The following is a 12,231-nucleotide window of genomic DNA, read 5'->3' as shown; positions in this document are numbered from 1 at the left end:
TTTCTTCAGTGTTCAGTGCTTGTTTGTGAGATATGCATTGTTTGAAAGATAAGCCTTTGATTTTGTTTAATTTTAATATGCCTTTCATCAACAGTGGATTGGGGTTTTATAACAACAATTAAAGTGCTTAACTACTGGTGAACGATGTTGCAGAACATATATGGTTTGTGTTGATTGCATGGAGAAGGGAATAACCAGTTACAACTTGTATGGTAAGAGCCTGGTAATACCATGGAAACAAACGAGGCTTCCTTTTACAGTACAGTTTCAGCTAACTTACTGGGTAAATTGTCGTGTTTTACTTGGTAACGTCGCAGAACGTACATGGTACAAGTTTGTGTTGACTGCATGGAAAAGGGAATAATGTATTACAAATTATATGGTAAGAACCTGGTAATACCATGGAAACAAACAAGGCTTCCTTTTACAGTACAGTTTCAGCTTAATTACTGGGTAAATTGTCGTGTTTTACTTGGTAACGTCGCAGAACGTACATGGTACAAATTTGTGTTGACTGCATGGAAAAGGGAATAATATATTACAAATTATATGGTAAGAACCTGGTAATACCATGGAAACAAACAAGGCTTCCTTTTACAGTACAGTTTCAGCTTAATTACTGGGTAAATTGTCGTGTTTTACTTGGTAACGTCGCAGAACGTACATGGTACAAGTTTGTGTTGACTGCATGGAAAAGGGAATAATGTATTACAAATTATATGGTAAGAACCTGGTAATACCATGGAAACAAACAAGGCTTCCTTTTACAGTACAGTTTCAGCTTAATTACTGGGTAAATTGTCGTGTTTTACTTGGTAACGTCGCAGAACGTACATGGTACAAATTTGTGTTGACTGCATGGAAAAGGGAATAATATATTACAAATTATATGGTAAGAACCTGGTAATACCATGGAAACAAACAAGGCTTCCTTTTACAGTACAGTTTCAGCTTAATTACTGGGTAAATTGTCGTGTTTTACTTGGTAACGTCGCAGAACGTACATGGTACAAGTTTGTGTTGACTGCATGTAAAAGGGAATAATGTATTACAAATTATATGGTAAGAACATGGTAATACCATGGAAACAAACAAGGCTTCCTTTTACAGTACAGTTTCAGCTTAATTACTGGGTAAATTGTCGTGTTTTACTTGGTAACGTCGCAGAACGTACATGGTACAAGTTTGTGTTGACTGCATGGAAAAGGGAATAATGTCTTACAAATTATATGGTAAGAACCTGGTAATACCATGGAAACAAACGAGGCTTCCTTTTACAGTACAGTTTCAGCTTAATTACTGGGTAAATTGTCGTGTTTTACTTGGTAATGTCGCAGAACGTACATGGTACAAGTTTGTGTTGATTGCATGGAAAAGGGAATAATGTATTACAAATTATATGGTAAGAACCTGGTAATACCATGGAAACAAACAAGGCTTCCTTTTACAGTACAGTTTCAGCTTAATTACTGGGTAAATTGTCGTGTTTTACTTGGTAACGTCGCAGAACGTACATGGTACAAGTTTGTGTTGACTGCATAGATAATGGAATGTATCTATTATGAATTATATGGTAAGAACCTGGTAATACCATGGAAACAAACGGCTTTGTACCCAGTATTTAAGAAGATGTACCATGACACTAGAGGAAAACAGATTCCTGCAGAGGTTGTTACCAGGTAAGTAATTCCATAGTGGTAAATCGAATAAACCCTTTCTAAATGGGTGTAGCCAATAATAATAACTAAGAAAAAGTATTTTATTTTAAAGTACTATGCTAATTTCCAGATAGTACATCATTAAATTTGGGCTGTTACCAACATAAACCTTGGATAATGGGTGTTTCTAAGAATTGGTTGCCTAATTTCCTAGGAAGTACACAATATCGGAGTTATTACCAACCTAAAACAGTTACAACTACACGCTACTTAGTTGAGTTGATGGGTAATAGTGAAGGTTTTACTTGGTACATCAGCTGTAATTCCTCTGTATTTACCCTCTTATTACCAGTGGTAATTACACAGTAATACACTATAATTTACCGGATAATTCCTCTGTATTTACCTTCTTATTACCAGTGGTAATTACCCAGTAATACACTATGATTTACCATGTATTTACCGGGTAACTACCTCTGTATTTACCTTCTTATTACCAGTGGTAATTACCCAGTAATACACTATAATTTACCATGTATGTACCGGGTAAATACCTAGTAATTAGGGGACTGTAAAAGGAAGGGTTACCTCTAAATTTTGTATTTCAATTGGAAGTAGGCTATTATTCGTGTCACTAAGCATGACTTCCAAACTAAGGTTCTGTCCGGGAGCGTTCTCCCTAATGTCCCTTATCCGTACAGATCATTCGTTGTTGAAAATTGTCTGTGATAACTAACAAATGACAGCTTTTGGCCACCCGTTTCTACTTAAAATTGTCTGTGATAACTAACAATACGACAGCTTTTGGCCACCCGTTTCTACTTTCACCTTTGATGCTGAGAAATTGTGACAATACAAGGATATTGTGGAGTATGTAAATGATGAGACAAGAGACGGAGATGGGTCGAGTCAGCTTTACTCTCCACTTCCAAACAAACGAGTGATACTCGCACATGAGTTCAAATCGAAACTGACGTAAACCGGAACCGTTTATCTTAAAGGTACAGTCCCTTGAATGTGAATGTCTCACACAGTAATTGTGGGTCACCACACAGGCCCCCCCAGAATTCACCCAAACGAACAGGGCCAGACCGAACAGGTAACACACAGAGAACATCGGACACCCACTAGCGTTAAACAGAATACACTAGTACAAAACAGTCCCTAGAAAAATCAACGCCTAGGGGGGCGGACCAGGCGGCCAGAACGGCTGCGCCTAACAGGAGAAGGGCAAGAGGCAGGAGCAGGTGTCGAGGCCGCCGCAGGATCAGGGGTAGAGGCTGCCGCAGGCGGGCGCCCCCGCCGCGGGGGCTGAGCCAGCTGGAGCGGTTCGCCAACATCCACATGAGCAGGCTTGAGCCGGTCTATAGCCACCCGCTCAGGCCTGCCCCCCATATCCACAACAAAGTTCTTAGGCCCACCCTCCAAGACGCGGAAGGGCCCATCGTAGGGGGGCCGCAGCGGGGTACGGTGGCCATCGTGGCGGATGAAGACGTACTTGGCCGACGGTAAATCCCTGGGAACGTAGGACCGGGGGAGGCCATGGCGAGACGTCGGAACGGGAATGAAAGCGTCCGCAATGTCCCGGGACGCAGCACGATGGGAGGCAGCCGACCACGGGGCCGTGGCGTCCGGAAGAAACTCCCCAGGGACGCGCAGGGGCTGGCCGTACACCAGCTCTGCCGACGAGGCCTGAAGATCGTCCTTGGGGGCGGAGCGAAGGCCCAGCATAACCCACGGGAGGCGGTCAGCCCAGTCGCCGCCCGTAAGGCTGGCCCTGAGCGCGGCCTTCATGTCCCGATGAAACCGCTCGCAAAGCCCGTTGCTCTGTGGGTTATAGGCTGTGGTGCGGTGGACCTTCACCCCCAGGACCCCGGCGACCGCAGTCCAAAGCTCCGACGTGAACTGCGGCCCCCGGTCTGAGGAAATGTCTGACGGTGTGCCGAAACGGGCCACCCAAGCCATAACGAACGCCCGGGCCACCTCAGCTGCTGTAGTGGAGGACAGGGGAACCACTTCTGGCCACCTGGTGGTCCGGTCCACCATGGTGAGGAGGTAGGTGTAACCACGGGAGGGTGAAAGCGGGCCCACCAGGTCCACATTCACGTGGTCGAAACGCCTCTCCGGCACTTTGAAGAGTGCCAAGGGGGCTTTGGTATGCCGAGTCACCTTCGCACGCTGGCACGCCACACAGACAGCAGCCCAGGCCCTGACGTCCTTCCGCAGGCCCGGCCAGACGAACTTGGCCCCCACGAGCTTGGCAGAGGCCTTCACCCCAGGGTGGGAAAGGCTGTGGATCGTGTCGAACACCTTACGCCTCCAGCCAGCAGGCACCATGGGGCGCGGTTGGCCAGTAGAGACGTCGCAGAGGAGCGCAGTGTTGGCCGTGCCAAACACCACATCCTCCATAAGGAGTGCCGTGGGGGCTGTCCTGTAGGCCTGCACCTCAGAGTCAATAGCCTGATCCCCAGCCATAGCTGCGTAATCGAGGCCCAAGTGGACGGAACCAACAACCACCCGAGAGAGGCAGTCGGCTACAAAATTGTCTTTGCCGGCCACATGCTGAACGTCGGTGGTGTACTCCGAGATGGCGGAGAGCTGACGCTGCTGTCGACCAGACCATGGCTCCGAAGATTTCGCCATGGCGAACGTCAGCGGCTTGTGGTCAACAAAAGCCGTGAACCGACGGCCCTCCAGCAGGAAGCGGAAATGACGGGTGGCGAGGAAAAGAGCCAGGAGCTCCCTGTCGAAAGCGCTGTATTTCCTCTCGTTGTCGCGGAGCTTCCTGCTGAAAAAGGCTAGCGGTTGCCAGGCTCCGCTCACCCACTGCTCACACACAGCCCCCACGGCGTAATCAGAGGCGTCCGTAGTAAGGGCAACAGGGGCGGCCGGAGACGGGTGCGCCAGCAGAGCAGCGTTGGCCAACGCGGTTTTGGCAGCATCGAAGGCAGCCGTCATTTCCGTGGACCAATCCAACACGTCTGCAGGCTTCCTGCCCCGCAAGGCGTTGTACAAGGGGCGCATGAGCTGGGCCGCATGGGGAAGGAAACGGTTATAGAAGTTCACCATGCCCAGGAACTCCTGCAGGGACTTCACAGTGCGCGGACGTGGGAAACTGGCGATGGCATCCACCTTGGCCGGGAGGGGAACCGCCCCCTGCGGAGTGACGTGGTGGCCGAGGAAGGTAATGGATGACCGGCCAAACTCGCACTTGGCCGGGTTGACAATGAGACCATGCTCACTGAGCCGACCGAACAGCTGCCGTAGATGCGTCAGGTGGTCGTCCGCGGACGCACTGGCAACAAGGATGTCATCCAGATAGACGAACAGGAACGGCATGTCCCGCAGCACAGAATCCATGAGGCGCTGGAACGTCTGCGCTGCACCCTTGAGGCCGAAAGGCATTCTCAGGAATTCAAAAAGTCCAAAGGGCGTGATGACCGCCGTCTTGGGGACATCCTGCGGGCGGACGGGCACCTGATGGTAACCGCGCACCAGGTCCACCTTTGAAAAGACGGCGGCGCCAGCCAGGTGGGCGGTGAAATCCTGAATGTGCGGTACCGGGTACCGGTCGGGGGTGGTGGCGTTATTCAAGCGACGGAAATCACCACACGGACGCCAACCGCCATCAGCCTTGGTCACCATGTGCAGGGGGGAGGCCCACGGACTTTTAGAACGGCGTACGATGCCGAGGCACTCCATGGTGGCAAACTCCTCCCTGGCGATCGCGAGCTTGGCAGAGTCCAGGCGGCGGGCCCGTGCATAGACCGGGGGGCCAACCGTGGTGATGTAGTGCTCCACACCATGCTTAGCCACAGCCGATGAAAACGTTGGCGTGGTGATGTCAGGAAACTCAGCCAGCAGGCGTTGATACAGGTCCCCGGTGGCAAACGTGTTCGCAAGACAAAGCCCCCCCACCCCCCCCAGCGTGCAGGGGAACGAAGCAAAAGAGAGGGCGTCGATCAGGCGGCAGTTCGTAACATCCACCAGCAGTCTGTATGCGCAGAGGAAATCCGCCCCCAGGAGTGGCGTAGACACGGCAGCCATGACGAAATCCCAACCAAAACGCCGGCCGCCAAAACACACATCCACATACCTCGTGCCGTAGGTACGAATGGGTGTGCCGTTGGCGGCGTCCATCGGGGGGCCATGGCCGCCAGCCATAGTGTCTACAGGCGTTGCCGGCAGGATGCTGCGCTGAGCCCCAGAATCAACCAGCAGCCGCCGGCCGGACAAGGTGTCAGTGACGAACAACAGCCTGCAGTCCCGACCAGCGCTCACAGCTGTTAATGAGCGCTGGCCCGGGCTTTTCCCGGGGCCCCAAAACTGCAAGGCTGGCGACACTGCTTGGCTTTGGCCCCGAACCTGGCGTGGTAGTAACAACACCCGTCGTCATTCTGTCGGCGGGCGGTCACAGCGGCTGCGGTGTCCGGGTCGTATCCCTGCGGCGGAAACGGGGCCGATGTGTGCTGGGGGGGCAACAGCGCATGAACAAACTGCTGCCTGTTGGCGAGGAAAATCCTGTCGGCCTCTACAGCCACCGCCCGGTAGTCCTTGGAGGCAAAGAGGGGTGAGCTGGCCAGTGCGGTGCGCACGGGTGCTGGAAGCTGCCGCAGGAAGATGTGGGCGAAAAGGAAGGAGGGATCCGCCGAGCCCAGCACAGCCAGCATCCTCTCCATCAACTCGGACGGCTTGCCGTCGCCCAGGCCGTTCAGGGAAAGCAGGCGGTCCGCCTTCTCCAGCTCCGACAGTTCAAAAAGGTTCACGAGGAACGCCTTGAGCGCGTCGTACTTGCCGACAGCTGGAGGAGCCTCCAACCGCGCCATACACCTGGCCGTCGTCGAGGCATCTAAGGCTGCTACCACGTGGAAATACTTAGTCACGTCCTGTGTTATTCCTCTCAGCTGGAACTGGGCTTCGATATGCTGGAACCACGACCGTGGGTTGTTCTGCCAGAAGTCCGGTAACTTGACGGTGGCAGCATAGATAGCGCCGACGTTCGCCGCGTCGATAGCCGCACCGCCAGCGGCGGCCGGCGCCGCGGCGGGCGCGTTGTTATCACCGTCGATGTGAAACATTTTACAGTCGTATCCAACTCGCGTCGGGGGTCACCAATTGTGGAGTATGTAAATGATGAGACAAGAGACGGAGATGGGTCGAGTCAGCTTTACTCTCCACTTCCAAACAAACGAGTGATACTCGCACATGAGTTCAAATCGAAACTGACGTAAACCGGAACCGTTTATCTTAAAGGTACAGTCCCTTGAATGTGAATGTCTCACACAGTAATTGTGGGTCACCACAATATATTAAATGCAGGTGCGCTGCTCTGTATAGGCAAACCGCGAAGGAAAAAAGGGTAGCTGCTTCATCAGTTCTTTTTTGAATTGTATGTCTTGATGTTTATTTTATCTAGCCATCTACTCTCTTGTTTTTGGCTATGTGAATGAACGTCCGCTTCGATGCCTCGATCGCAAGTCCAGTGTCGCGAGCGGACGTTGCCATGACATCTAGAAATCACACCGTATTTAATGGGTTGTAGTGAGTGTAACATAATTCACCTACAGTATTTTGTTATGTGTTGTTCTTTCAATTGTGTTGGGCATGTCGTTTACTATCTTGGTGGTTCAGGGATCGCTGTCCCTTTTAAGGATTACATGCGTCTCATGACGTCAGAGCCCATGCGGGATTTGTTTACCTTCAGCACGTTTTGATTTCCTGTTTCTCTCTTACTAAATAAACGAGTCACACAACTGTGTGCTCAACGTGCGAAATTGTATCTCTCACTTATGGCAATTTCCACAGGGTTATCATTAATATTGATGTGTAGGGGTTGTTTATAACTCGTGAATAATATTGTTTAGACCACGGTCTGGGGGAATACTCTGATTCTGATTGGCTGCAGTGCGTGCATTAACTCCTGATATAGCCCTACAGACACCTGAGGGGTGTTCCACGAACGGAGGTTTAACAAACACTGAGTTAACGCTGAACTCTAGGTTGATTGACCCTGTGCCGACCAACCCAGAGTTTTCGGTTCCACAGCAGCGGTTATGCATTAGTTAAATCAACTCGGGGTTGGTTAACACAGGGTTGTGTGCGCGTCCACGCCAAACTTAAAAAGACGTGATGTATGGATCATGGAAACCCTGATCGATATGGCGAAACGGGCCGCTTATTTCAATGAAATGGAACTCCAGGTTCTCCTGGAGAGCTATGACGAGGAGAAGGACATTATCGCAAGAAAAGCGAACGCTAAAACCTCTGGAACCCGGAGAACCAAAGCCTGGCAGCGGATCGCTGACCGCGTAAATGCGTTAGTTACACGTCAAAAGCATGATCCTTAATATTTGAGCCATGAATATATAAATATCCCAGTTAAGCATTCTTAAAGATCCTACCACATAACCCCTTTCTTCTAAAACAATATGTAGCCTACTCCGATTGCTTCCAAGCGGTCAGAGGATATATAAGTATAAAGTATAAAAAACATACAAACTGGTAAGCTTTTCCCATCGTATTGGTATAAATTTAAATAAGCCATTTTTTTAAGCCAATCGTGAAAAGGCCGGTACCTGGAGGTAGGCCTACCTACCACCTCAGAGAGTCATCATGGGCCATACCCCACACTGGTTGAATGTAGGTTTTTGTGTTTTCTTGTAGGCCTGTTTTAGATTTTTTTTGCCTTCGAAGTAACACATGCAAACCGTGTGCTTGCCACAGCGCATACTATTCCAAATGTTTCTTTTTTTGGTAACTGGGTAGAAAACCTAAAAGTGACAATTCATCAACTTCACAGATCAAGATGGATCAGTGCTTGTAATGAAGCCGCCGGCTACGATCGAACATTCTCCAGTGGATGCAAGTCCGTTAGGACTATTTTATACTTTATGTTGTAAATGCCTCTCGGCATAGTACTCAGACAATATTGCTCTTTGTATGATAGGAGGCCGATACAAATCTTGGATGGGTCATCTGAAACGACTGTGATGTGCTCAGCATCTCCAGCATTATAGCCTAGATAAAACTACCATTTGAAAAAAACGGAGGGCTACGCAAATAGTCTGGAGTGAACTGAGGCCAGGTCCTCGATTGGTAGAGTTGGCTATGTAAGGCTATTTAAATATATTAAAGATTTGCGCGAGAATCTATATCTCTCCACTCCAGCAAAAAGTCATCCAATATGCCAAGATGTCGAGCCGTGGTCTTATCAATCGCTCCCGGTGGATTGCACGTATAATTTGCGCTCTGATATCAGCAGTTCTCTCATCAAAAGGGCATGCCATTGTGAACACATGAAATCTGCGGTGAACGCCGGTTGAAATACCCAAAACCGGGTTATGTTTCAAACTTAACCTGCGCAAAACCTGGTCCGACCAGGTTTGATTCAGAGCATATGTTGCGATAGCAACTAACATACCGTGATCCTTTTGGAACGGAAAACCTAGGGTTACCGAAAACCCTGGGTTAACTTACCCGGTTATGTGATAAAACCGGCTTTGTGGAACACCCCACTGCTAAGTAGTTCCAGTCAGTGTTTAGATTCTCTGCCCGAGCCCGAGCCCGACGCGGGCCGGGTCGGGCCGATATTTCCCACCACTATACTCGGGCCGGGCCTTTGTTCGAGCGTTTTTATTTTTATTTTACCATTGGTTTATTGGCCAAATCTGAGGAGAAATCTATGCCATGAACAGAAATATTATTTCTCTGCTGATCAACACTACGAATGGCCAAAAGACTTGTATCCCCCCCCCCCCTTAAATAAATACTATGGCAGAATTATTATTATTATTATTATTCTCATTCAACTTGAACATGTGTTTTTACAGTAGAGTGGTGGAGGGATGACGTATGTTGGCCATCCCGGAAGTGAGCGTCGCCCTGGATTCCCTCGACAAAAATCCAACGGGTTTTGCCATTGGATTTTGGATTATTGCTGAAACATTTGCATCTTTGAAGCACCTCCTCAAAAACTGAAAATATATAAATAGATAAAAATAACCGTGCTCCAAAGAACGAAATGTAAACCAATGCATTCTGAATGGGAGTGTTTCTCTGATTTTTCCATGCTACACAGAACGAAATGTAAACCCATGCAAATAAAGACTTCATGGTCATAATAATTTAAATATCATTAATATCCTGAGTATGTAGGGTGGTATTCAATTTCTTTCAACGGGGCTGCATCCAGTCACTTGACCGTTATGGTTGCTATGGTGGTTGCTATCGACCGCCCCCTCTAATCCTTACATGGCTCTAAAAACCATGCGGCAAAGGAGCTGCCGTCCATTGAGTTGTTTTTGTCGTAAACTAGGGTCCGATGGTTAGAAAATAGGCAGATATTCCAAGGTATCCTTAAAAGGCAGCTTGGATGTTTTTATTTTCTGCAGTTTAGACTTCTACTATAACCTATTTTGGAAAGCAAAACACCAAGCTCATTGATTTAACGAGGCAGGGTCATTTGAAACAATTTATCAAATAAATATTTGTGAGACGTACTTCTCCTGAGTTTGCTTCCTATTTATGTAGAGTATACACCCCTACTGTCCACAAGCATCCCTCCCCCCTCCCCATATGGATTTGGAGAACGGTATCATATTTATGAAAGAGGGCATTCAATTATACTATAATGATAAATTAGGAGGCCGAAGCCCTAAAGGAAATGATGCAATAGGTGACTGAGGGTCAACATTTGAGAACCCCTTTTATCAAAGGGGGTCTCAAAGGACACGCTTCAACCTGTGGCTTCAGCCCTACAGGAAATGACTCAGCAAGTGCTCCATCTTGTTGCACCTGCACCCAGCGGCTCGCTAGCAAGATTTTGGCCTGAAGTTCTTCCCAGACCTACACCCTAGCCATCCAACATGCATATCTGAGAATCAGGCCTCTCTTTAATAATGAAAAAAAGTTATGAGAGAAATACACATGAACTTTTGTTATCTCATAAGCGGCGTGGTGCCGGCTCCTTTTGACCTTTTGACCCCAGACTTCTGGGGGAATAGCTGAATCAATTCATTAGTCAATCAGAAGTATGTAAATATCTTCCCGGTGGCGTAAGAGGGAGAACAAGGTGTCCTTCAACATCTACGCTTCCAGGCGATTGCAACGGTGCCACACATGAGCATATTCAAACATGTTTAATGGTAGTAATTAGCTGTCGAAATTGGAGGCCTTAATCAATGATGAGCAGCTATTGATTTGCTTCCCGATAGAATGATATGATCATGTGTGGCACTGTTGCAATCGCCTCGAAACGTAGATGTCAAAGCACACCTTGTTTGCTCCGTTAAGCCACCGGGAAGACATTTTCATACTTCTAATGGATTGATTCATATTTTAAGGTTCTCGGAGTGAGACTTTAAGCGGCTGCAGCAGAAGTGTTGAGACGAAAGATGATATCAAGACATTTATAGAATATTCCCATTCACATTATGATTCTTCGTCATACCATCCGACCAAACAATCCTTCACATTCACCAAGCGAAGATTATGAAAGTCCAGGCCCCATCTTCCTGCAATCGGGGTCCGACTGGGCCAAGTTTCAGGCAGGAAGGGCCTCCCCTTCCTGCCCTCGGTGTCCGACCGGGCCAAGTTTCGGTGCGGGGGTCCCAGTTAGGCCCTAGAATAAGGTATTCAAATTTCAGGGCGGTAGGACCTTCCTATCTCAAAAACTGTTTTTCCACCACATTCTGAACCATTAGGTCTTGCAGGCAACACTTCTGAGGGGCTTTGTCCAAATGACAGTCCATTTGGGAAAACTTTTTTTCTCTAAGGGCTAGAACTCCAAATCTCGGATATGTCGTTCTCGGGGCCCCGGAAAATGTGTGTAAACATTTAAGTATCCCTGGCTATCTCGAAAAGGCCGGAAAAGGGGCGTGACCTCCAACAGTACAGTAAATGTAGATAAGACAGAGGTTAGTTTCTAGTCCCCATTTTTTGTGGGATGGAGGTGTACATTTGTGGCTTAAGGTGTGTAGACACAGCTGGCCTGTGGCCACGTTTTTGAAGTCTGCTTGTGGACAGTAGGGGTGTATACTCGACATAAATAGGAAGCAAACTCAGGAGAAGTACATCTCACAAATATTTATTTAATAAAAATAGGTCCAAAATAGGTTATAGTAGAAGTCTAAACTGCAGAAAATAAAAACATCCAAGCTGCCTTTTAAGGATACCTTGGAATATCTGCCTTTTCTCTAACCATCGGACCCTAGTTTACGACAAAAACAACACAATGGACGGCAGCTCCTTTGCCGGGTGGTTTTTAGAGCCATGTAAGGATTAGAGGGGGCGGTCGATAGCAACCACCATAGCAACCATAACGGTCAAGTGACTGGATGCAGCCCCGTTGAAAGAAATTGAATACCACTCTACACACTCAGGATATTAATGATATTTAAATTATTATGACCATGAAGTCTTTATTTGCATGGGTTTACATTTCGTTCTGTGTAGCATGGAAAAATCAGAGATACACTCCCATTGAGAATGCATTGGTTTACATTTCGTTCTTTGGAGCACGGTTATTTTTATCTATTTATTTATTTTCAGTTTTTGAGGAGGTGCTTCTAAGATG

Source organism: Gadus morhua, chromosome 3 (assembly GCF_902167405.1).
Source record: "Gadus morhua chromosome 3, gadMor3.0, whole genome shotgun sequence".
Classification (NCBI taxonomy): Eukaryota; Metazoa; Chordata; class Actinopteri; order Gadiformes; family Gadidae; genus Gadus; species Gadus morhua.
The sequence above is the reverse complement of the archived record's forward strand: the minus strand, read 5'-3'. Positions refer to the sequence as shown.